Genomic DNA, 21,348 nt, shown 5'->3' with positions numbered 1-21,348 from the left:
CTTCGTCTCCCAGAATGTCAAGTCATGTATGTGCGCGTCTGGCATCTCTTAGATAAATATTTGCAGCCGGGGGTTTTGGGGTCGGTTCATTAGGGAAATGTGCGGGGAGGGAGTTGGTAACATCCACAATTTCTCCGAAGTGCAATGCCATAGATAAATGGTTGAGCAAAAGTTTGACATTTTTCGGAGAATCCAGTTGTAAGTGCGGTGTGCGGGTAAAATATTTTCCTTTAATCATCAAGAAGTTTTCTTCAACGTCAAACTCCGGAGATTGCTTGGCTTTCACTAAACTCGAAACAAAACTGCAGAGATAATCATAGAAAGTAAAATTCAGTTTAGTAAATCTGTATTTATATTTTTCCATTCATAATAATAATTAATAAAATATTTTAAAGTTTTTACCATACATGTTTTCCCCCAATAAAACAAATCAACCAAGCAGCCAACAAATTTAAACACACTTTCAACACCACCCTGCAGTTCCAAAATTGCTTTGTCGTCGAAGAAGTGTGCGAAGCCGCACCGACGACAGCGGGGGTAGCAGCCTTAGCCGCAGCGGCGCGAGTTTATAGAGACATTTTATATGGCACCGCCGTCTTCGGGATACATGTCGCTCTCGATGACTTTTTTGTCCGTTTCATCGAACAAGTCGTCGGTGGCTTATACGAATTTTGTATGGAGAAAATTCGTATAAGCCATTGTTGCTTTCGTAGCTGACGTGGAGGCGAAGTTTTCAACGATGGCTTTTGCGAGGATGTCCTGAGCGAAATCATCTATGTCAAGCCTAAAAATGTCATCCCCAAATTCATATGAAAAACAATATATATATATTTAATTCTTTTTATTTTATTAATTTATCTTATTTTGTAATATAAGAAATAAGTACATAAATAATATGAAATTCGAAAGTTTTTGTTTACCACTTCTGTGGAGTACTTGCAGGCCATCGGCTGTTTTGCGTCCATCTATGGTACAAATATTTTTATTATTACATGTTATATATTACTTTTTTTTTAATCTAAAGCAAACTTACCTTTCAAACGAATTTATGGGACATATGTATGGCTGAATCCTAAAAAGATTTAAATAAGTTTGTAGTAAAAAACATAATGTTTTTGTAATATTAACGACACTTACATGATTTTTAAACATTTCCGCTGCCAGTTGCACAAGTGAAGTAATTTCACAACCAATAGTCGACGCACTACTTAAAAGAATGACGCAGTTTCATTTTTCTCCGATCGAAAGAATAGAAGACAAATTTGGAGTCGGGCCGCCGTCGGGTGCAAGCAACGATTCGTGTTATAAGAGTGAGAAAGAGAGGAACACTTAGGAATATCCCTTTTCCTTTCCTACACACTGATTGCCTAATTGCAAAAAGTCCACAGTGGACATCCAGAACTGCAGGGCATCCACTTAATCTGAGATCTCAAGTATCTGAAGGAATAGATTCCAATCAGAGCTAGACCTATCCCAACACTTTACACCACTCAAGGTCACACACAAGGACCCACCGAATGGGAAAATGGAAAAGGCAATAGATTGGGTCCCATATCCTATTTCTGGGCAACGTTTTCGGTTGAAATGCTTAAATTGTTTTTCGTATAAATTTCAAATTAACAAGCCCTCGACTCGGGAAGTTAACTGATTTATTTCGGATTTGTGACAACAACCGGAGGTCGTCGGGACATATAAAACCCTTTTTCCAGCCAGCTGGCCCCGCCCTCATCCTTTGGTGCCATGTGAGCCTTTGGCTTCGGATTGGTTCTGATTTCATTTTTGCGACCTTTTTTTGCCGATGCCGGGCTCCTCATAGGATCAAAGGATTACGCAAAGTTTGGTGATGCGTAAAATGAGTTTGATGTTGATATAAACATGTTGATGATGTTTTAATGTAAATAAACCTGAGCCGGGACCATGATCCATTCTGAGCCATCGATTTCATGTAATGATGTGTAATCTGTGGAGAATCCTGTTGACCCGCTTTAAACAATGGAAATATTAAAAAGAAAATATAAAACCTAAACGGTAATATGGCAATATAAGAATATTTGCATTTGTAGAATAACCTTAAAGATAAGCGGAAACATAAATACTTTAAGCTTAAACGCTCTCCTTTCAATATTTTGACCACAAAAACTTGACACGAACGGTGAACTTTGACCGCTTTTATTGAAACTGACACAAGAAGAGTTTATTAAAACCCAACTGTCTTCGCAGGATGATGAAGCTACTAGAAAATTGATGCGTGACCGCAGCACGTAGCTGGGGCTATAAATTCCCTGGCAAGTGTTTTAAAAAATGTTTATAATTTTTGATGCTCGACTAGCGAAGGGTCGAAGTTTGGCTTCGCTTTGAGATATATATAAGTATCTATTTTCGGTTGAGCCGCACGTCTGCACCTTTGAGCCTGGGAACTCCCGGCACGCGTTTCAATGAAGTTACTTAAACTGTGATGATAACTTGGCTTTAGCTATTCTAGCTATGACATACTCTGTCTTTTTGTATTTTTTGTGAGCCTTATTTTGTAAGTTTTGCAGCTACCTTAATAACAATTTTATATACATGCTCTAACCATATCTCATTTTACTATTCTGAAATTAACTCTTAGCAAATTGGGGTTGCCGTTTATCTTTCATAGTAGCTATTTTCTGATTTCTGTAACTGACATCACTACACCCGAAGATAAGAATTACTTGGCATTTGAACAAAATGAGGAGGGTTCAATGTCCCCGAGGTATCGTCTCAATGACAGCTACAACTGAGACCTGCGAGAATCCTTCGCACACATCCTTTTCCTTCAGTTGAGTTGAACGTGCGTAGTTTTCCATATGACTGCTCTGGAAATTTTGTGACGTGTGTACTTCTGCTAATGTACGAGTATATCCTCAAATGCACAGACAATATTCCCTTTGCCTTTTGGTAATGCGCTTATTATGATGATGCCACATAAAATAACAATTTAGTTGGGCATTACAAAATTTGGGTGCTCAGCATATGCCCGGCAGAAGTCAGCTGTTCCTCAATACTATGTATGTATAATATGTACTGCATCGAACCTGTTTCCGTGTCCTGCTCATTAATCCTTAATGAATTAATCAGCACGTGGCCTCGGGCCGTCTGCTTGTTTATCTGTCCCGCTTTTCTCAGCAGGATATGGACAGAAGGCCCTAGTTTATTGATATTCGTTGGCAGCTACCTGGGCAACCTCCCCAGGTGTCTTCTTCTGGGTCGGAGGAAAGCAAACAGCAGCTGTTTGAAGCCAATGTTTGACTCTGGATTGGCCAATTATACATGCAGATATATCTAATATTGGTTTGCCTTTGTGTGTGCAGTTCAGTTGGCTTTTCTTGGAATAACAGCAAAGATTTATTTAGGTAAATTTTATGAAATTATAGCAACGGAAGGTAATTAAATATCTAGTCTGATGGAGTCGATGTTTATTGAAGCTTGTATGAAATGGTTAAAAACACAGACTTACTAATTTATTGAGTAACTCACTTATTTATTTATATATGCCTGGGGAATATTGTTGAGATCAGTTGTTTGCATTTCACAGAATAACATAACATAACAGAATATTAATTGATTTCTTGACGTAGCAAAAGTATTTATTTTAACATTCTTTTAAGGCTTTAAGATAAACATTAAATTGTTTTGACTAATGCTACTGCTATAAATAAAACATCACTTTCTTCGTAAGAAAGATCTTAATACTTCTAAATGTTTCTGTAAATAATAAAATTGACCTTCGGATAAAGTCATTTGCTCTTAATTTCCCATCGCCCTCAATATGTCATTCGATTGCATCCCTCCCACGTCTGCTGATGTGGTATTGGCTAGAAAGAACAAAAGGAAGGAATCGAATTCGAATTGAAAACATCTGTTCCAAGAGCATTAAAGGCTCTGCTCAGGGGTCAGGGGTCACAGGTCAGGGGATGTCCACAGAGCAAGGGGGTAGATGGAATGACCATAACCGAAACATATTTGAAGTCGGACTAAATAAAGCAAACACGTGACCCCCATGACGAAGATGACACCGCTGCCGAGTGAAAAGGGCGGGGGAAATTCGGAGGCAGATCGAATTCTCCCCTCCTCTCCGATTTCCCTTAATTGCTGACCTTCCGACCAGATTTGGGCTGCGACTTATTTGGCTTTCGCCTTTGTATTTCAATTATAAATTCCTCATGGTCAATACGCTTTAATTGCTCTCTTTATTTGGCTGGCCAGCAGCTCCCCCTTCTCGCTCCCGTCGAAACCCCTTTATCCACTTTGAATGATGTCCAGCCAAGCGTGAAATACATTAGCGTTTGGACCTTGTTAGCCCACACACACACGCTATTGCAAGACCCACCAACACAAACACGCACAGAGGCACGCAAACTCATTTAAGGCCCAAAATGGGAATCCCCCAAAGAGCTTTTCTGGCCCAAAGGATGTCAACTGAATGCTTCGTTGGGAAAGGGGGAGGAACACATTGGAATACCCTTTGTACACCGAAGATTAATAGACAGTCCAAGTGTTGGCGATTTGCAGTTTTTTTTTCTTTCAATTATTTTTTAACTCTCAAATGTAGTATGTTTATTCATACCCAAATATTGTTTTATTTCTGTCTACGATAATTACGATATATGTCACGATTATTTTACCTATCAAAATTATTTTCTTGTTTTGAATTAAAAGGTAAAACCTTCAACAAACAAAATATAAAATACAAAGGTATAATTCATTTCAAACAACATTTTCAGGGTATCAAATACGAGGAATTTATCGACTGACATGCTATTCGGCTGTCCTATGCAACGGACATTTCTATTTACCGCCACTATTTGCCACCCCCCACGCAAAACTCCCCTCCAAATGAAGTTGGCAACCCTGTTTGTCTATATTCCTGTCTGCTGTCTGCCATTCCCCGTTACCGTTGCGAGCCCAGAACTTTTGGCTATTATACCGAAAAACGATTACAAACTATAATTCAGTGTTTGTTTTGGGCGCCCACAACTCGGTGTTCTCCCATTTTTCCGACCATTTTCCCAACTCGAATTTAGCGTAAATGTCAAATCTATTCCGACTCCCTTTCCTGTTTTCTGTGCCCTCTGCGGTCATTTCATTGTTTCATTTTCACACGCAACAGTAATTCCAATCTCTGGGATTCCTCATTCTCGTTTTCTATTTCCTCTGGGACTTTCATTTTGGGCCATAAAATTGCATCAAATTTTATGTGCAATTTCGATTTTTATTTGCTTTTGATTGTGATTTGATCAATATGTTCCTCTTGTTTTCTCTGGCTTTCCTTGTTCCAATTGTTCCTGTTAATTGAAATGTTCATTGAACTGGTTTCGTTGGTCATGTAACTCCCACATGAATTGCTATTGTGGGTCACAGACCAAAACCAATTAATAATAAATTATGAAATTCAATGGAAGAAACTTAGGGAGTTTAAGTTTATGGGTATAAAATACTATGATACCCTACTAAATGACTGATTAAAAAAAATATATAAAAAAGAATATAAGTTGTTTTAAACAAACTATAAAATGCTACCTTTTTTAAATTTTTTTTTTTATATTTTATTAAAAGGTAGCGGAGACTATACACCCATTTATAAAGTCGACTATAGGGTATAGTTCATATAGAAAAATTTGTGTTGATTCATGATTAGATTTTCTTCTGAGAACTAGCCATCACGGAATAATAAAATAGAATCGGAGGTGGAGCCATTAAGTTAATTTAAAGAAGAATTTTCAACTGATAAACTATTCCCTCCATTTTTCTGTTAGTCCCGCATTCGACGCCCCTTTAATTTATTTCTTTCTCTGCAATTTGTTTCTTCGTCTCAACTTTATTAAGATAGAAATCAATTTGGTGTCTTGGCTTGACTGTTCCGCATATTTGCACGGTCTCAAGTCTGTCAAGCTGGCCTGGATTCCCTTCTCTTTTAATTCAGGAAATTGCCACAAAACACGCCACAAGGCGAAGGCGCAAAAAGTGTCAACTAGTTGACCTCATCTCTGAAAGTCAGCTGCATCCCCGAACCGGCAGGAAAATAGAGAAAGAAACTGTTGCAGACATCAAAATGACGTGACTGGCGGGGCAGGGTTGGGATGGTGGGTATTTGAGGTCCTGGTGGCTTAGGATCGGTGCAAATGAAGTTGCCAAAGCTGCTCCTGGGTATCCGCTTCTGATTCTGTCCTGGGATTGTCTCTTACCATGGGGCAATTACGCTGCGACGGACTCCATGTTCGGGTCATCATTGGGCTTCCTCAAATTTTTTTGGGTTCGGGTTTGGTTTCGCTTTTCCGGGGGCTATGTGCAGTCGCCAGATAAACAAGTTGGCAGCCCTGCGAGTGGCGTGCGGCATGGCTCCCCTCTCATCTCCGCCTCTGACCTGTCATTTTGGAGCTTTACGCTCATTTTCGCCTTTCATTAGGTCTTTGTTATTTTAGGGAGTGGTTTCGCCGAGGAATTTGTGTTACATCTTTTACTTTGTTGTAATTGACTTTACAATTTTTCCTGATCCTGATTTACCTAACAACGTTATGAGTGAAATTTTATTTTACTTAATTGTATAGTTCAAAACTTGAATGATAAATAATTATAACTTTCATAGAATTGCAGGCTCTTTGATTTAAGACAGAACTTATATGGTTGTTATTCAGGATGTTAAATACTAAGTAAGAGTTCCAGGGTATTTGAAGTTTCAGTTCTTGAGTCCATTTACCATTCTTTGATTTTTTTCTCTCGGCTTACGACAAAAGCCCCAAATGGCTGAAGCAAGTACGTGCAGCTGTATTTGCCTGAGTGTATCTACATGTGTGTGTGTGCCTTGTATCCGTGTTTATCCGTTTCACTTGTCTGTGTGTGTTTGTGTTTGTATGCGTATTCTGTCTTGCGGTTCGACAAGCGTAAGACATTTTCAATTACAGTTGCCAGCATGACCGCTAACCAGCCTCCGTTTCCACCAGTCCTCTTACACTTTCCCGCAGCCCTTTTTCGCCCAGTTTTTCCGACATTTCCCAAATCAAGTTGCGTGCCAGTTTGTGTGTGTGTGTGTGTGCTTGTGCTCGTGTGTGTGCGAGTATCTTGTGGATGCTTGTCAGGCCACGAAATGCGTCAATTAGACGAAATTGCAATGTAGGAAAGTGCAAGAGCTGCAACGCCTTTTCCACTTTTCCTTGTTCTTCGTTTTCCCCCAAGCTTTTGTTGCTTTGCACAAAAAAGTATTCACATAAATTCTCGTTGTTCTTTGTTGTTTATGTTGGTTTGCAGGCTGAGAAAAACTTTTATGAGTGTTAATTTGTGTTGTCAACAAAGTTAACATGCGACGAAATGTCCGACTTTTCTTTTCTCCATTCCTTTCTTATTTCTATCTGTGTTTTTTTACCTAGACAATGGCAAGTTATGGAACTGACTGCCAACATGGGTTAAGACAACTTGGGGAGGATACAATGCCGGAAAAAGAAAGAGGTGGCTAAAAGGCCAGTCAGAGAGATTTGCTAACTAAGTGCTAGGAATTTGAGGGATTATTCGTCCTTGGAATTTTTCCTGGGATTAAGATTTTACCTTTCGGTATTTCTCTTCGGAAGTGTGAAGTTATAGCAGAGAAAAAGTAAAGATAAAGTAAAGAACACGGACATCTATCTTGAGAAGGTTTCTAATTATGCAAATAAACTGGCTCTTCTCTTATCTGAACTGTTTATGGTTATATTTTTGTAAGACACCAATCTTTTTAAATTTACTCATCTGATTGATTCCAAATCAAGCTCAAGAGCATTCTCAACATTTTCTTATCATAATGGACTCTTTACACTTTTGAACTTGAGGAGATACAAGCCGATGAGCACTTAAGACTCAAAGCGATATCTCTGGCAGTCGCTATATCTTTCCCCCGACTGCGTTCCTAGGTCAAGTATAAACACCCGTACTGCTCGAGTGCAATTAAGATGCAACTTTATGCGTCACTAATCTCCGGTGGAAGCCAGCTGTCAAGGGTGTACGAGAAGGGGGTTCGAAGGGGGGTTCTGGCGGTTTTTCTGCGGGGGCTTGAGGAAGTGCGTGAGTGGAGCAAGTGACCGCGGACCCCACAGAGAAGCCTGTCAATCAAGGAACCACAGTTGCAGTGCCCCAATCGGTGCCAAGCACTTGACTCTGACCCGAGTCGAAAAAAACACTCTAAGCCATAAATCAATTAAAATTGATTTCACAAACACAAAAAAAAAGAAGAGAAATTGGCTGCCTCTCATTCCTCTTTCTCTCGTTTTTTCCCTTGATATTCTTCGACTGACAAAAGACAGCGCAAAAATATGTATTTACCCGTAATGAATGAAGTAGCTGGAAATGATCCGAGCTGAAGTTTTTGCTACTTAGGGAACGCAGTTGATGCCCCCAAATCCTGATGTGTGTGCGTGTGTATCTGTGTGTGTGCAGTGTATCTTATCTGCAGCAGACAGCGAGGCAGTCAAACGGAGCATGAAAGGCGAAGAACGGAGAATTCGGAACGGAGAACTGAAAATTCGGAGGCGGAATCGGAATCAGAGGAAAAGCCAGGGTCGCAAGTGCATTGTTATTGCACTGAAATATATTCATAAATAAATTTATGTATTTTAGTATTTCAAAATAATAAAATAAATATTTTAAAGGTAAGAAGAATTCGTATTTACTTTTGTTAGCTACCTAAATCAGTTCAACTGCTGAATAATAATTCTTATGAATACATAGGTTTTATCAAGTATCGTTAAGTTGTGGTTTTGTTTTCAGTGCAGCTATTCTCAGCAGTCTATTTCTGCACCCCCGTCGCATTTAAATATTGACAGCTATTGGCCAATTGCCTCGTCTCAGAAGCGCTCTGCCAAGTGTCCATAATTTTGTTTGGCACTTTTGGCTCATAAATAAAATTGTTGCTCGGCATTTTGTTGTGGCAGCATCTGTGTGGCATGGCACTGCCCATAAATAGGGAGCCACTGCACACTGCAGTGGATATCTCGATTTTGCTGGAGACACACACATTCCTCATTCGCTCCTGCTTTGGCCATTTCCATAAATATTTCATTTAGCACAACCGCCACCACGCTGCACACTTTTCCTACTATCCTGCTTTTCCTCTTGATTTTTCTGGCTTATCGCTAGTTGGGCATCTTCCAAGCTCAGACAGTGTGTCCTCTATTTTCATCCTCGACTCGTCGGATCCCATTGAGAGAACAATTTCCCTCTGAATCCTTGGAGGACCTCTATCCGAATTCCTTCTCCAATTGTTGCAGCTTGTTGCGGGCTTGCAACTTGTCATACGTTGGCATAAAATAAGAGAGAAATTCTTTTGTGACATTTTCATAGAGCAACAGACTCAGAGATAATTCGGAATTCACTGAATTTGCAATGTGCATTGACATTCAACGGGAATTCCATTGAGATTTTCAGGGGATTAAGCAATGCAACAAAAAACACGTGCTTCAATTTAAATTGATTTGCATAATCATTGAGTTTGTATTACTAAAGAATGTGCCAAAGGCAAATTAGCTTTTAAGCTAAAATTATGGAATTAAGCTCGAACATGTTGAAAATTTCATAAAACGTAATGATTGCCTGTTAGGATATGCGCTTCATAGCTAAACCACAGCTTGGGCCGTAGTAACCACATTGAGTTGCGGCATTAAGCCACAAGAAGCGGTGACTCTTGACTTTGGCGGCCTAATCAATAGACAATTGGCCCCCAACAATGGCTGAGTTAATTAGTAGATGCCACGCCCACCTTAGTCAATTACCAGGCAATTGCCTTCGAGAGCGATGGAGAAGTACCTGCTAATTGAAAATTATTTATAATGAGTGCTGGGATTAATGCTCTCTTAGTGCAGGATAACTAGAGGCCCATCTAGTGGATTTATAATGTTACTGGGATTTGCAATATTCCCTCGGAATCCCCAATGTCATTGGAACTGCTAGCCAGTTGTTGTTGAGGATTGCTGGCGGAGGACATGACAGGATAATGGCCGCATTTAGCATACATTAAAACACTAATTTCCATGAAACGAAGCAAAAACGTAGTATATCCCTCCTTTTCTGCTGCTGCACAGGCGGTGCCTTTTAATAGAGCCACACTAATTACATGCCGTTAGAGTGAATGCCCAGCCAAGTGCCGAGGAGTCTCTAACCCCCCCAGCACCCCCCTCCTTTCCCCCTCGAGCCGCTGTCTGCGTGGGATTCCCTGCTTTTTTTTAAGGGGCGGGGAGACAGGAGATGGGAGATCTGTGCAACAGCAGCAGCCAAAGTCAAATTTTGTAATTAAAGCAACGGAATTTATGAAACGTAACATTTTGCATTTGGGCGTGCACCAAGGCACAACGCACACCGATGTACACAAATACATTAGCATAAACACATACTAGCACACTAGCCCACCAACAAGTTCGGAAAGTTTAAACTCTGGCAGTTCTAAAACAATGTGTCGATCACTGTCAGTAGCAGAAAGATGAGCTCTGACTATCATGTCATGGAAATATTCCTAAATAAAGAACAAAAAAAAATATAATATATTTAATTATGAACTATAAATTAAAGATTCAATCTTGGTTTACTTGAATATTTTTAATCCTAATTAATGTGAGATTGGTTTATTAGGTATTGGATTTTCAAAACTAACTTTTAATTTTTCATTTTTCCTACAGAAATATTTTAAGAACCCAACATTTACAAGGTTTTCAGCCGCATAAACTTCTTTCCAGTTCCCTGTTCTTCTTATTTTGTGTCCTATTTGCTCTTAATTTTTTCGACGCTTTTTTCGTACAATGTTTTTGTTTCCCAGCCAATTTTTTTGTTCATGGCAGTTAATTTTGCACCAAAAGACCAACGAAAAATGTTTAAATTTTTCAGTTAGCATTTTTCCCAGCTTAGACTCAGACACATACACACATGTCGAGGGAAAAGAAGGAAAACTCTTCAAGTTTTATGGCCACATAAGCGGCGGCATTCGAGCCGATTCAGCAGGTTGTGGATATATATGTATAAATATGAGTATAAGTGTATCCCTACTTCAAGCTGGTCAGTTGTTCGGGGGTTACGGAAAGGAGGCAATATATAAAATTTATTAGCAGAAATTATGATTATTTCGTTTGCTCTTTGCTGCGTGTACTTTTAATAACCACTTCGGTCTTTCCCGCTTTTCCTTCCGCCGACTTTTCCTTCTCCTGCATTTTAATGGTGCTCTTCGGTTTCTTCTTTTTCTTGTGCTGTCAGCTGCATCAATTTTCCAGCTTGGCCAGAAAAAAAAAAAAATGGAAGGAGAGCTCGTTAAGCTCGCCTTTAATTTTTACTTGAGACCATAATTTCTGCTCAGCATTTTTTGTTTTATGTGTGTGCCCCGCAATTTGCGTGCGTTTAATTGTGGTTGAGGGGAGTGGAAGTGAACCTCCCCACTCAACCCACCGCCAATGCCACGCCTTTTCGGTCATTAAGAGTGGCCAAATTGTTTGTGGCTAGGTGGGCGAGCTCTGGATTCTAATTGATTTGGCTTTCTGTTTTTCCACCATATTGAAATCCATGAAATAGAACCGCTGAAGCGTGAATGGATTAAATATCTAGCAAACGTATGCTGATGAATGCCAAAAATAAAATATACCAAAAACAAAGTTTACTTGTTCAACTAATTGATAGCATATAGCGGAGAAATTATGTTTTTGGTGGTATAAAAATTTATTCATTCGGTATGATTTATAGAATGATAGAATGATTAACAAAAGTATGAATGATTTACCAAAAATTTGTTTTCAAAACTTTCAGTATTGAAACTAATCCAATCAGACAATACATTTGAACGCATCCTAAAAGTATGCCTATCTAATTTTTCTTAGAAAGCCATAATGTATAATTGGTTGATGTGAAGAGCGGAACCAGTGTGCCCTAAGAATAATTCCTTCTCCCCCGTTCTATTAACGTTACCTCACCACCCCAAAAATCCACCCGTAAGCCCTATAAAAAAGACAAATGACCCATTAAGCGCAAAACTTGTGCACTTTCATTGCAAAAGGATGAAGACAAGGGCTAGGAGTGAAATAAAGACGGAGGGAACAGACTCGAAGGAGGCAAGAAATGCAAAAACGGAGGAAAAATTATTGCCCCGCAGCCAAAGACAACAAACTCTTGATTTTTATACCTGCAGCAGCCGCAAGTGAAAAAATAAAGTGGAAATGAGAGGGGAGACTGGGAAATAGACGGAGCTAAAAGGATATAGCTGGCTCATAAAACGCCAAGATATGCCTGGAAAAAGGCGCCACGCAGCGTTCGACTATTTTTCACTTTGTCGGTTCTGGGGGAAAAAAAACTAGGGAGCTTGAAGCCTAGAGCTCAGAGGTGTGGAGGGAAGGGGGTTTAAAAAGCGAGTTAGCGGGGGGTTTGTTTTAGGATTTGTTGTGCTTATGAAAGCATTAAACTTTCCTCATTTAAGGGCTGCGCACTTGAGTTGCCTTTTTACTGCAATTTCGCTCTTGAGCTCCAGCTGCCCCTCCACTTTCCCCTCGCCCAGTACTTTGCTGCCCCCCTTGATCCCGCCCCTTTGTCGGCGTCGTCTGATTATGTCGCACTGCTCGCAGCGATACTTGGATCTGGCAAGTTGTTTTGCTTTCCCCTCAGTCATCCATTGTCACTTGAAGGAACTAAAGGGTATATGGGTAAACAAGTGGATCCTATACAACAAAACCTTAAATTAGAGCAATCAATTTATTAAAGGTATTGGCAAGATATTAAAGGAAACAATATCTAGATAAAGTCGTAAACATCCTACTTTAGTTAAAGTAATTGATTTCTTCAAGGAAGTATTATACTATTTTATATAACCTTTTGATTAACACATTTTCTAGTTTTGTTTAGGATTACATTGCTTTCCGTAAATAATAGCTTCACTAATTGTAATAGAAGTTCTCAGGGTATCAAATATTCCAGATTCCTTACATAGAACACGATGGGATTACTTTTCTTAACCCGATAAGCGCCTGGCGACAATAAGGCAGCCAGATCCTTGTCTATCCTTTCGTTTGTTTTTACGAGTGTGTGTGTATGAAAAAATATTATGCAATTTCAACATTTTACACACTTGAACATTTTCATGCCGCCCTGCAGCGTTTTGTGCTCCCAGCTCGCCCATCTTTTCCTTTATTCTGTATTCTTTGCTTTTTGTTTTTGGCTCCGGCACTTCACTCTGCTCTCTTTTAGACACTTGATGAGCTGATGTTGCTCCGCACACATTGGGTGAATTGTTGGGAAAGTATTTGAGACACTGTCGCCCCTGTTTTCTGGATATCAAGTGGGCGTGGCTGGCGCTGGGCTCCATGCGACATTCCTGAGGGATTTGCAGTGTCTGCTCATCCTCATCTTTTGTTTGCCCTGCTGTAATGTGAGAGCTGGCAAGTGCGCCACGCCCCCAAACTACTGCATGCCACCCCCCAGTCTGTTGAACTTTGACTCGTCGCGAGTTGTCAGCTTTCATTTGAATGCCACAGTTGTAACCTAAACAGCTTATACTGCTGCCATGGCGAACAGGATCAGCAAAAAGGAGCATTAACCAAGGAAAAAGGGCTTGAAAGTTACAGCAGAATGCACTAAATAAGGGATTCGAAGCAGTTGCACGGGCAAAATAATCCAGCGAAGGAGTTAAGATCTAAGAAGCTCGGGGACAACGTTCAGTCGACATAAACGCATTTCGATGTTTACCCCCATGGCACAGTGACTGCAAAAAGTTTGCCTTAGTAATAATTCACACACAAACAACAGCAACACAGCAGTGAGACAACAACGACCATTTTTATAGTTACAACATATTTAGCTCGGGGGCGAGACGTTCATATTTACTTCTGTGCAAAAGCAGCGCCAACAATAATAATCATAAAGCAAAGAAAGCAGAAGCGAGGTGAACAAGGAAGCGAAAAAAATATGAAATAAAACTAACGACGCTGCAGAGAGAATTACAAGTGAGTTAATTCTTTAAACCAATCTAATGGACAAGCCCTTAATTTTACAATTCCCTATAAAAACTATTAAAGCTCTCATTTAACAAACAGGTAGCAAACAGTATTGCTATCCAATCGTATGAACTATCCTTATCATAAATTAGTGTTAGAATTTTTTTTAGAGTGCAGTGAAGGTTTTTAACCAGCGACTCCCACAATGGGAGGTGAAAAGGTTGAAGGCAAAGAGAAATAATAATAACAAAAGGCAAACAGAGCGAGCGGAGCCGACTGGCAGCCAAGTCTCGTGTGGCGCCTCATGTGGGAATTTTCATACGGCGCGTAGCAATTTCACACATTTACATAGTAAAACACACACTACACCCGCTCTCCGTTTTCCATTTCCCAAGGAAAAGTGTCGTCGCATAGCGGAAGTGAAAGAAGTTGTTGCTCCCCAGCAACAAACAAAAAGGGAAGAAAGGGGAAGAGAAATGCGCAAATTATATTTCGTTGTAAGGCAAAGGCAAACAAATGGTGAGAGGGGTAAAAAAAAAACAGAAGGGGCGGGGCATGCGTGTGCTGCTATTACAAATAAACAAACAAAAATGACGAAAAATTGCTGGCATATAAATAAAATATCGTAATGTGGGACAGGCACCATGGGAGAGCAGTCTAAATTATGCATTAAAAACCCACAAAGCCCAATTGTATAATTGAAATGGCTTTCGGGTTAGACACAAAAAAAAATGATTAATTTTATAAAAATTTGTAATCATGTGTTTGTAACAAGTTTGTTTAAAAAAATTAACTTTTTATATTATTAAGCATTTCGCTTGTAAATGCATTTAAAGCTACACTTATTCCCGCTTATAATTTAAACAGTTTTTACTTTAAAGGTTAGACTTTTAATTAGAATACTATACATTTTTCAACTGCATAATTACAAATAATTAGGTGTGTATATAAGGCAGAGGGATCATGAAATGTTATACAAAAATTATATCTTAGCAGAGTGAAAAAGTACTTTTAATTCTAATGACATTCACTAGAATTCACGTTGATATAACGATACAAATGCGAGTATTTGTGCAGGATAAATACCCATAAATTTTATTGTTTAAGTATCCTCCCCCTTTATTTGCATTCGACATTTGTTGCGTTTTTCAAGCATTGCGTTTTTTCTATCCATTTCTCCACGGTGAGCAGCCCACAAAAGTAGGCAACAATTTCTGTTACGCCTGTGGCCGCTGTTTGGTGAAGGGGCGGAAACGAAGGGGGGAGTGCCATATCAGCGGGTATCCTGCTGTGCACAAATGCCATAAATGCTCACAAAACACACCCACACACGCAAGTTGTCGCAGTTGATGGGCGGGTGGCCAACATGACGTATGAGTGACTTTTATGTTTTAATTGTGGCCCCAAAATGGTGGGCGGATGTCGACTGCCACACAGCTGCGACAGCCGGAAGCCTTGAGACACTCTCTAATTGGCAGTGAAAAGTCCTCTCCTCCTCACTCGTAATCCTTTTCTTAGTGCTCATTAAAAATTTCCATAATTTATGCCGTTTTTGCTGTTACATTTCATAAAATTGAATATTCGCAAGCGAAGCTTTTGACGATTAATGATAAATGAGGGGTTCTGGTAAAAAAAACATCTACACTAATTTACATAAGATTTTATGACAATATTATTTCATAATTAAAATTTTGCCGCATGTGGGAGAATGGTGACGTAAACTATAATTGAAAACTATGAGATACATACATATTTTAAAGAGTACAAAATTAAGGGACGAACGCAGAGACAGTAAAAAATGGAGACTGCTTAAATAAAATGTTTGACCCGCAGCAGAGAGTTCCCAGGTACAGACCAAAGGGCTTCTGGCCATTTCCATTCCAACACGCTGTCACCCACGCAGACCCACTCACCCACCCACTCACCGCCCACTCACACACAGACAGACAGTGAAATTAAATAAATAAGAAAAAAGGTAAACCGAGAAGTTAAATATAAAACAGGAAAAGACAAACCCAGAACCAAACCAAAGCGAAATGGGGAGAAGAGAGCAGTAAAATGAAACTTGAAATTGAATAAAGCCCACAACATGGGCGGAAAAAGGAGCAGGGGGGCGTGGCAGGAGGTGGGGGGACAGGTGGAAAACGGGACAAAGGCAAGACGACTCCAATATAAAACCAAGACAAGCTTTAAACAAAGAGATCCAGGGAGCTATAAATTATAGAAAAAGAACTCATTGATACCTCTCAAATGAATCAGAAATAAGAGAAAATTATGAAAGGATGAAAGAAAAGATAGACATAAAACAAAATAATGAAAAGTATTTCATTATGGATAATAAAGTTATGAATTGTTGAAAATGTTTTTACTGTTTTATATAAAATTTAAATTATGAGGACTAACAATAACTATTTCCTAAACATGTTTATAGGTAATGAACACTTTAACTTCCCACTAAAACATTCTTTCTCAGCAAAAGGGCAAAGGCAAAACGAGACAGAAGTGAATTAAGTTGAAAAAGAAGCCTTCCTAGTAAAAGACCCAAAGACATATAATTTTCAATGCACACGGCAATTTCAGCCAAAACACCTCTTGGGGAATAATGCCAGTCAACCTTTGTTCTTCCTTTCCCTCTTGTATATATGTATATTCATTCCACATAAAAATATATATCTCCCATTCGCTTTTTCTTGATGACAAGAATCGGGGGATGGATGAAAGCTAAGTAAAGACGGAGGCGTCCACATGATTAAGGTTTCACAATTTATCTAATACAATTAGTCAAGAGGTGAGCGAGTGTCATTTTGGAAGGAAAAAGGGAATCGGAGGGTCAGGGGTTCAGAGTTGGGTTGCGGTAATCGTAGACTCTTGGCGACGCATTTACCCTAATGTCCGACACTGTGGGCTCCCTTAAGGGCTTTTATTTCCACGACTTTTCAACTTTTGATGCAAATTGTGGTGGAGTGACTTCGGAAGAGTCGTTGCCATTGGGTGTGACCTTTGTTTTTTATGACGGTGGGTGTGTATTTACAGCTCAGTAGGTGTTCCCAACTCCCTTTTTGTTATTTTTTAATTAACAGCGGAAAACATTTCAATTGAACCATTTTGAACACTTACCTGTCGGAAAAAACCAGGAAAAATGGATTGGCGATTATAGAAACAGTTTCAAACATTTGAAGAGAACTTCTCTTGCATTTGTTTGTGAAATATTCATAGAGAAGTTTAACTGAAGAGGTTCAGCAGTAAAGTTTAACATTGCAGCAAATAACAATTCGTAAGAAGTGGTAAAGTTCATATTTCAAATAAAAAGAAAAATCAATTGGTTATCAATTTTTTTGCCAAAATTAAGTTTGGATTCGATCTAATAAATAAGTAGGTATTTCCTGCGAAACGAAAACTTTTTAACGACCCTCGTCAAAGTTTTCAGGCAGATGTTCAACAGGCAGAAATTTACCTCATCCCTTCTCCTCTGCCCTATTTTTCCATCGCTTTCCCCGCTCCTTTTTATTTTCGTTTGAGCCATTTAAACATAGCCCAGTGCAATCTGTTGTCAACATTTTTTCCCACTCCTCTCGATTTCTGGGTTTTTCTATTTTTGCGTGCTTTTGTTTGTTGGCCATATCACAAAACCGCAAAAGGCAGAAAACTCTTTTGGCCAACAGTTGTTTATGAGGGGCCGAGGGGTATGGTCGGGGGAAAACTGTTGGCAACAAACTTCAACAACTCAATGCACTCAATCAATGCACACAAACAGCAACAGTCGCCGCCTTTTGTGCCGCAAACACTCGACTCAAACACACAGATACTCTCGCCAGTACGCACACACATAAAGCACTCATCAGCTGAAAAAAAATACAAATTTATAGTGCGACAGATAAAGTGGGCAAAAAAAAAACACAAGCTCACACACACAAAGAAACACTAAAAAGCAGCTAAGGCCGAAATGGAAAAATCAACAAACGATTTTTCAAACAGCGACAAAGCAATCAGAATACAATCAGAAGGCAAGAGAACCAGAGTGAAATATACATCTGTAGGCATACACTTTTATGCCTTGTAAACAGATTGATTTCAAAAATGATAATGGGCCCCAGAAGCCGACAAAAGCCCAGAGCCAAAAACTGGAGGAGCAGAGGGCGTTGCGGGATATCGGAAATCGGGGGACCTGGGCAGCATTCCAACATTCACAGACCATTTGGCGGCTTAAGGTTCGCTGTCGGGTTATCGTTTAATCGCATCGCTTGCCAGCCACCGAGCTTCTTGCACTGCAAAAAAAAATATTCAAGTCTGCGTACTAAGATAACTACAAAAGCCGATAAGAGTTAAATAAGTGAAGTAGAGGTCCGTTCAAAAAATATATAATCTTTTAAATGGAATTTATTTTATCCAGAATAGTATAAGTTTACAACATTCCATTATTTTATAATTTTATAATTTATTTTATCCAGAATAGTATAAGTTCACAACATTCCATTATTTTATAATTTTATAATTTATTTTATCCAGAATAGTATAAGTTCACAACATTCCATTATTTTATAGTGTGACACAAAAAAGCATTAATTTGTAGTAAAGTAAATTTCTCGCAATGTATCGTTTGTTTGTTGTTGCTGTGACTCCTGCTACTGTTGCCTTTGTTCTCTGTTTTGGTTTCGGTTTCTTGTCTTTGGCTCCTTCACAAATCCTCCTTCTGCTAAAACCCCCTTCTCCGCCCAATGTGTCCTTCTGCGACTCCCCTTACAATCATTTTTCAATAAACAAACAATTTCATGGGCGGCTTGTCTTTTGGCAAATCGGATCTAAGCCTCAATAAGCAGGCAGCGACAAGACGCACTTCCTCGATGGCCCCCGCCCCATTTTCCGAGTCCTGATGGCTATCTGGGGGCCATGAGGTTACCGCAAAATGCCCTCCACTTACACTGAGCAACAGGAATCCTAATCGCATCTAGTTGATTCAACAATTCTGATTGTTTTGTGTTTAATGGAATTCCAAGTGGTTTTATGTGAGCAAACAAGTTTTTATCGAGATTAATAAAGTTTAGGCAGCGGAAATTGAATAGAGAAGGAAATAAAGCGTGTGCAATTTAAATTAGGGTAACGAAAGATTCAAGGTATTTCAAGTTGTTCACAAAATGTACTATTTCGCATTGATCAAATAAAAACCAAAACTATTTTGACTTCCCAATTTTACGCTCCAGTGTTTATCGATTTCGAACTGTCAGATTAGTCGCTTCCGATAGATTAATAATTGTTTCTCGTCTCTTTGGCATCTTCTTTTAATTCAATTCCCAACTGAAATAAGACACAACTTTTGTGCAAGCCAAAAAAAGAGGAAAGTGAGTGAGGGAAAGAATGTAACAGGCAAATATCCAGATAAATTTTAAGTCAAACAAATGGCTTAAGCCAGATCCGGAGAGTAATTACAACAAGAAGCCAGAACAAAAGAGAGATGTCGGAATAACCAAGGTTTGTTTGTGTGAGTCCATCTGTAACTGTGTGTGTGTATGTGTGTGAGTGGAATAGCGGGATGAAAAATTCAACAATTTCCCTGGTCTCGAGCTGCTGACTTCTTTTTCCTCCTTCTCTTGATTTTTCTCTTGTATCTGCAACGAATTGCTTAAATTTAACTGAAACATTTATCCAACAAAGCACTATATTATTCCTGCCCTTTGAGAAAAATGGGATGAGCTCAGTGTCTCCCCGGCTCCTTTGTTGTATTTGTATTCATGTGGCAAATCGGCGGCATTATCGTCAGCATCGTCATCAGCATCAGTATCATCAGCACCAACAGCTGCAGTTCGTGCCAAAAGTCATAAGAAAAACAGAAAGGCGAAGAAAAAACAGACCAAAGTCAAAAGCTGCTATAAGTCTGCATTTATCTTTCTCAGTTTTTATTGTGCTGGATGCCCTCATTATAACAGCTTCATCACTAAAGGCAAGAACTTATTTTCACAAACATTAATTACAATTTTTATAAGCTCATTAAAGGAAAGGGACGTTAGAATTAAAGTTTTCGCATTTTCTAATTAATTTGTGATTATTCGTTTTGTAAGAAAATAGTAAAGCCAAAGTTTAAGTTAAGTGGCGAGTTGTTGGAAGAGTATCTGTTAAACATTTCTACAAAATTGATGGGCTTAAAAAAATATATTCTATTAGTTGTATTAATCGGTTAAAGTATATCGAGTGATCACTGTGGTTCCTTTCGGTTTGACTTGGTGTCCGACATTAATAACCTCGAATTATAATTCTCTCCTTTTTCGCAGCCACTGCGGTTTCCCTGATGAACGGAAAAAGCGGTTGATAGTGGAAAATCGCATTGCGAGACAGCTTCATTTACTGTTAAGGGGGCAAAGGGGGTGAAAAAAGAGGGGGTGATGCATTGGCTACGCATTCGTTTCATTTGCTTCTCGTTTGTCGTTATTCGGTTTCATCCTGTTCCTTTGGCTTTCTCCCCCCGAAAACCCTTTCTTGTTTTTTTTGCCACCGTAAGCGCTTTTAATTTTCAGCTTGCATGCACAAAAGTATGCAATATGTTTTTGCTGACCCCCTTTTCCGACCCTCTCACTGCTCCACTGCACTTATGCATGCATGACATGGACGGTGGGCAACGGGGGGTTTATCGGAGGATGCTGGGCTGTAGCTCGACAATAGCTTACATAAATTTTAAGCTCCATTAGCAAAATGTTTCAGTTTCAGCCCAGAGGCGACGTGTGCAGCATTCCCCTCCCCCTCTACATATGCTCCACCATCCCTTTCTCTTTCGGCACCGTAATGCTGTCCCTTTCCCACACCAACCAAAGTTCAAGTGCAACAAAAGTTTTGGGTGTTGTATTATGTGAATTGCATATTACATGGAGTTGCAACCCGTTTTGTTGGTCACTTTCGAGTAAAAACTTTTAGCTCACCTCAAGGCTCAAAGCTCATTTGTGTATATAAGACATGGCTTGCAAAAATATGTACATTAGATAATATAAATTCTGCAGGCCCAACTTCTAAATCTCTAATACCGGGTAGGTAATTCGTGGGCAACACACCACTCCAATTTGCTCATCCAGAGCAAATCCTGAAAAAATCATACTAATTGCAAATAAATTAACTCAGACGGCTAATGGTCGTAGTCAGACCAAATCTCTCTGGCCACAGAAACCACCAAAATAAACAATTAAATTGGCCAAAAGGAACGAGGAAGGACTGCCGGCCAGCTGATGGCGGCATAAAAATCAATTCCAGCTAACCAAAGCGGCCAAATGAGTTGCGGAAACTATAACTTACCAAGGCCAACACAAAAGCACATCGTAAACTTGAGGGATACAAACCCCCCGCTGCTCCGCCTCTTTCTTGGATAATTCTCCTGCCCCTTTGAGCCGCACAATGAATACAAATTGCTCGGTAAATAAACAAACAT

The 21,348-nt window shown here is 39.4% G+C and overlaps 1 protein-coding gene and 1 long non-coding RNA gene across 3 annotated transcripts in view; one reads left to right on the top strand and one right to left on the bottom strand.

The window, feature by feature from the left end:
- LOC108090587 overlaps positions 1–21,348 on the top strand; it is a 73,023-nt gene that overhangs the window by 35,618 nt on the left and 16,057 nt on the right. The window lies entirely within an intron of this gene.
- Positions 849–1,150, bottom strand: LOC122320709. Its single transcript, XR_006245777.1, has 3 exons — positions 1,138–1,150; positions 1,034–1,072; positions 849–965 (listed from the first exon to the last, which is right to left on the bottom strand). It is a non-coding gene; the product is annotated as an uncharacterized LOC122320709 (long non-coding RNA).

The sequence above is a fragment of the Drosophila ficusphila genome, unplaced genomic scaffold (genome assembly GCF_018152265.1).
Source record: "Drosophila ficusphila isolate 14025-0441.05 unplaced genomic scaffold, ASM1815226v1 contig_771, whole genome shotgun sequence".
In the NCBI taxonomy this organism is placed as follows: domain Eukaryota; kingdom Metazoa; phylum Arthropoda; class Insecta; order Diptera; family Drosophilidae; genus Drosophila; species Drosophila ficusphila.
Note: the sequence above shows the minus strand (reverse complement) of the source record. Positions and strands in the feature narration are given on the sequence as shown.